Source organism: Mesoplodon mirus (assembly GCF_964341445.2).
Source record: "Mesoplodon mirus genome assembly, contig: HAP1_SCAFFOLD_3592, whole genome shotgun sequence".
Lineage (NCBI taxonomy): Eukaryota > Metazoa > Chordata > Mammalia > Artiodactyla > Ziphiidae > Mesoplodon > Mesoplodon mirus.
Window position 1 is genome coordinate 20,495 of NW_028293960.1, and position 5,868 is coordinate 26,362.

General features: G+C 38.1%; 1 long non-coding RNA gene across 1 annotated transcript; it reads right to left on the bottom strand.

Annotated features, from left to right (window-relative positions):
* Positions 1-1,056: 1,056 nt before the first annotated feature.
* Positions 1,057-1,508, bottom strand: LOC309798474. Its single transcript, XR_014293150.1, has 3 exons — positions 1,440-1,508; positions 1,295-1,374; positions 1,057-1,177 (listed from the first exon to the last, which is right to left on the bottom strand). It is a non-coding gene; the product is annotated as an uncharacterized lncRNA (long non-coding RNA).
* Between the last annotated feature and the right edge of the window lie 4,360 nt (positions 1,509-5,868).

A 5,868-nucleotide genomic window follows, 5' to 3' on the forward strand; every position in this document is an offset into this window, starting at 1 on the left:
TATCCACACTTGGACGTTTCACATGACTAACATTTCTGAGAAATTTGCCTTGTTGAGGTTTACTGCTTTATCGTCTGCATATTTCTTAAGTATTAAGGTAGTGCTCAAAATAATTAGTTTTTCCTTCAATTTTTGGCTGAACAGAGAAACGGCCATCGTCTGGAACGAGATTAATGCAGGATAAGTATTAGATCAAATAGAAAAAGAATAGCAAACAATTTCTAGTAAACACCTGGCAGTGGTACGTATTGAAATAAATGTATAAGATGAAACACACTCATCGTTAAATGAAACCATCATTTTATCGACGTTATGAAAAGGTGATCGCGATGAAATGGCCTCTATAGACGTAAAATGTGAAATTGTTTCCACCGCTCTACAATTTTATTATCAATTTATCTTTATTATCGTGGATGTTTAAAATTCGATCGATTATAGTATTTTGTATTATAGAATGACTACAAAACACCAAATCGTTGTTCTTATACGGTTGGATAGCTGGTATTCCTTGTGCTACTGCTACCGTACATCATACCGTATGTGTTGCAAGTCTCGGAAAATACGTTCCGTTTATGAGATTCGATCATTTCACGGTCAAGAGGTCACTTATATCTTTACACTTATTTGCCTCGGATGCATTCCGTTAAGTGGGTTCAAGATTTTTATATTTCTTTATCCCCATCACGGCGCATGGGAGAAAGGCCAAGGAGACGCTTGTGATAAAGTGATAAAAATTGTGCAAATATTCTCAGTGGAATTCTCCAGAATTGCTATTGTCCGATTAGTAAGATACAAAGGAAATTATGTCTTAACACATGGCTTTGTTTTATTTTTCCTTATATCGTTTTTTTTATTTTAAATCATTTAAGTCAAAAGAACGTCCGTAAATTATCAAAAACGCATTTGTAAAAGATTGTCCGGAAATCGATGCATCATTTCAACATGTATCTATAAAGTATCACATGTCAGCTCAGAATAAACTTTATTAATCGGAATAGAAACCATTAGCATCATCATTTGTTTTACAAATGAGAAACAGATATACATCTTCTGTTGCATAAAATTCTGGACTTCTGGAGGCGATAAAGTTAGTTTCGACCTCGGCTTGTGTTGTACTAACAGAACTTGTCGACAAGCTTGAAGAAATGGTAGCTGGTAGACGAGAGATCTTGAGAGTCTATGGTGGATGAAGCAGAGCTTAGTATCGCAACTCGTTAAAAAGTGGGATTTTTAATGATAATGAATAAAATTATGAGAGGACACGTTGTTTGAGCCTTACAGAAGTGGAAATTACCTTAATATTAATTATACACAATAATAACGATTCATCACAGTGTCCTCTGTAAGCTTTCTTGTTGGAAACCACCGATCTGCCTAAATGATCGACTTTTAGCAAACGACTATCCTAGCTTGATTAAGTTCAAGAGTATCTACCCTACATTAATATTTTGCAAAGATTGCTTCCCTCCTAGGCCTAAGTGAACGTATAGTTTGTTCGAATCTTCTTGTCAGTTGTTAGTGTTTTTTCTTCAAACAACTACGAGGTTGTTAAAATGATGTTTATTTACAATACGTAAGGTGACGCTTCAGCGGTTTTGCCTTCTTCAGAGCCTGGAAAGGTCGATTGACAACGATCTACCAAGGCAAACACCACAACAGCTTAAACAAAGAATCTCAAAACCCAAATTTCAATCACATAAAGAAACATCACCGAATACTCACCACTTCTCCGCTTCTGACGAACCGTTCGTTGTGGCTGCCGAAGAGGAGTGAGACATGCTTCCTTCTAGAGTGCCCCTTTATCAGACTAGAAGATCAGTCTCATGACCGTGCGATATCACGTGTGATTACGGGGCATTCTTCGCTGCGGTTCATGCTTGGCTTTTTGAAATTAATCCAAAACGCTTCAACAACCTTCTTGTCATTGTCTCAGGCACATCGAATTCTTCTCTTTCTGTGAAACTCCACGATTCTGAAACTCGAAAGCGTAGCGAGCGGATTCGAAGGACATAAGGCTGGTAAAGGTGCTAAGGAGCATAATAGGACATACCTCAAAGCTCGCTGATTTATTATCAATTATCATTAATAACTGCCTATTTCTTTTTATTGGCAGTGTTACTATTAATCGAAATATAACTGCTTCGATACTGAGATATTTGCGAAACAACTTTGGGCGCTGTGAACTTCCAACCCGCGATTGCCCTATCTGGTGGTCGCGGGTTATCCACCACACCAACCATGCAATTTTGTAATTATTTTGAGTGTAATTTGACATTTATTATATCTTCCCATTCCATAATATATAATAACCAAGACCCACCATAAGAAATGAAACCAACTTGTAGTTATCCCGCTGAGATTCATAAAGAAGATAAAGAAGGATGTTTATCGTTCCAGAAGTATTTCTTGGATAGCTTAAGCAACTTTTTTTTAGATTTGTTAACTGCGGCTTCTCCATGAAGCCATTAAAATAAAAATGAGAGAGGATCCGATGAATGAGAGACGAAAACGTAAGAGGAAGTAAATGCTGTAATGATAGACTGTATCCATTGCTATTATGGCAGTCTGAGTTTTTGCATATAAGGCAGATAGCTAAGAATTAATATTATTGTATGAAATTGTAGGTGTCTTTTTTATTATGAGCTTATGGTAATCACCTTATGGTTGAATAGAAGGTTAGTAAAGATATAATAGAAAACGACAAAAGAAATGGCCTGAAAGAAATGAAAATAAAAATGAAGTCCTAAACTACCGTAAAACATACGCGTGTTCAATAAGGACAGTTTTTCTGCGTAGTCTGTCAATTTTTTCGTGGAATACGTTAAACGCGTCTTAGATTCCTCTTAAATACTAAAAACAAAAAATTTTATGTTTTCAGTTTTCTTCTAGGTTGCAATAAACATATTCAGGTAAAAGTTTAAGAAAATCGTATAAAATATAGCCATGGTAGATTTACGTGAAGGCAATTTGAAAAAGTAAAACATTTTATAAAATTGAGTGTTATGCTCATTCTATCTATCCGAATAATATAGGAATATAAAAATACATTGTCATATTCTCGTAAAGTAAATATGCCCGAAGAGGCTGTAAGCGAGAAAAATTGCTTCGATATAGAGCAGTTCAACATTTTATTTCGAATTCCAACTAGAAGAAAACAAAGAGCGGACCCTCTCAGACAATTATGGTACCAACTGAACGACCCCGGAGGATACACGCGCCCATTTGCAGCCATAGAAGTCAACAAATCAACTGCTTGACACACAAAGTGACCAAGTGGACCAGGTTATCAGCATCTAAAGGAAGGAGAAAACTAGTAATATCACGGCTTCGTATTGCGCAGTGGTCAGAGGTGCCTTGCAATTCACACTGAATCGATCAGAGGGTCGATTTTGCTACCGGAGTCACCAAGTCTTTCCTCCTTCAAAGTCGGAAAAACAATAAAAAGAGAGGATTAAGGCATCGGATTGATACATCGTTCGGCCACAGGAAGCCATTATGTAGGCCACATACACACCCTATATACATTAAACCAGGTCTGCAATGCTTGGTGGAGTCGAATTCCCGCACGTTCCTCAGTGACTGATCAACGCCGGATACTTTATCCGCTTTTTTATTAGGCTTCGTGATAGTCTCTTCAAAGACTTTTTTCTTCCTCTGTATGATATGCTTCGAAAACTGGATATTACTCATACTGGATAAAATTACGGATTCCGAGAGAGTTATTATGCACGACGATTGAACAGAATAATTCAGTTTTTTCTACGTTAATATTAGAAAATTAGTGCCGTCTCATTAATCTGCATTATAACTATGAACACTTGGTGTAAGGTAGGCGTTATGTAATTCAAGAATTATCACATCACAGGAACACACTTTGAAAGATGATCTAACTTCTTTACGAAATATTTGCTATAGCAATATGATCTTCTGCGTGTCCTTCAAGCAGCAGAACTCATGAGCAAAACTAGAATGCGACGGGGATAAAGCCGTTGGCGTTAATCAATCCCTGAGGAATGCGCCATGCATTCAACATCATTAGAACTCGTATAGGTGACTGAATGCATATGTGGCCTACACAATGACTTGCAGGGACCAGCCGATTTGTCAAGTCAGTGTATTTGTCCTCCCAGGCTATTCTGGCGCCAATTTGCCAACACCAGAAGGATGAAGGGCTTGGTGAGTCTGGAGCGTGTGATCGAATGCAGTGTGTGTTACAGGGCCCCTCTAACCACTGCGCTACACGCGCTCACATAGATGGCCGTATAGAGAATATTCCCTCTGAAATACAGATAGTTCTACATTTTCTAACGGACTTTCTTTGTTCTATCTGCAAATTGCTTCATAACAAGCACTCCATTTCGTTCTTTATAGGTGTCCGTAATGTGCACTGTAATATCTTTGTATTCTAGCAGCCTCTGACAGACGGGCAGACGCTGGTTTTTCACAATTTTTTCTTTCAAATAAGTTGTGGTTATAAATAGTACAGTTTCAAGCATTTTGAGTTTCCCTTCTTTGTTTGTGTTCCATGAATTGTTTCGGCGGTGATGTGACAGTAAGTTATTAATGTTGTCCACGTTTTATTCACTCTAATACGACTGCAAAATGAATCACCAAAATTCCGTACTTTCTACTGTTAATGCCTCATTTTTTGCCACAAAACAACTTGTTCTTTTGGTTGTAGAGCTCTGGTGAGATATAAATCCCCACAAGCTAACAAATCTACTGGAGTAATTTCTTGGGAGCAGAGTTCCACTTTACCATAATGTTTGTGAAACATGGAAGTCATCTCCTAGCTTAGTTTTTTAAGTTTAGAAAACGAGCCGGCATTTCTGTTCGGAAACTTGACTGAAAAGGAATATTACTCTGCATAATGAAGATGTAATTGCGCTTCTAAGCGAACCTTACTTGTTTTTATCTTTCACCAGACCTCAAACTTGGGTTTAAACCTTTATAATCGACCAACAGCAACAACAGCAACAATTTATAACGAAATCTACAATTATACACATATAAAATAAGCAAAGGGCACAGTTAGTGTGATGCATAGCAAGTGACCCTCCGGAAAGGGCAATGGCGGGTTCGAAATTCATTTCTCGCTCGGAGTATTGCTAATATCTCAGCATCATTGCAATTACAAACATTAAATGTTACCGATGTTTCAAAAAATTACTTGTTCCCAAGAAAATGCGCCATCGATCGTCGCAAATGCTATCGATAGTGACAAAGACGAAGAATGACAACGGTTTCTAGAAAATCTAGTGTTCGAAAAATGAATAAATCCGTAACCATTCCAGATTCTACCAACAGAGTTGTACGTATGCCTCTACGACATCGCGCGAGAATTATTCTCACTGAAAATATTAATATAATGTTTAGATAATCTGATAAGAATGAATACAGTAAGTTGATGGCCGATAAGCCTCGACTTTACGTGAACTAAATTGGTAGAAGTTTCTGCTCACCTTTCCAATCAATCGGCGAATAACATTAATCCTCGTCAATCTGATGGAATGCGTGCTGCAGAGAATCGAATTCCTGTCAAATTCATGGTTCAACTTCTTATTCACGTTGATTGCCAAAATGTACACGTGCGCCGCTGACGATGCAGGTTCGATCCCTGGCCAATGCATCATGTATTGGATCGAACTATTCCTCCATCACGTATATCCCGCGATCTTGCGGTGGATGGACGCCGCGTCGAATTGCGAAATCGAACGTTTCGGTGAATAGCAGCCCTTTAAATACTAATCGGGTACAGAATGGAGACGGAGACATCTGAAACAACGTGGCCTTATGTCCAATCTGTGGATATCGATCCATGTGGATGGGGAGCGGTCTAGAGCATACCGATTAATCAATAGTGTACGT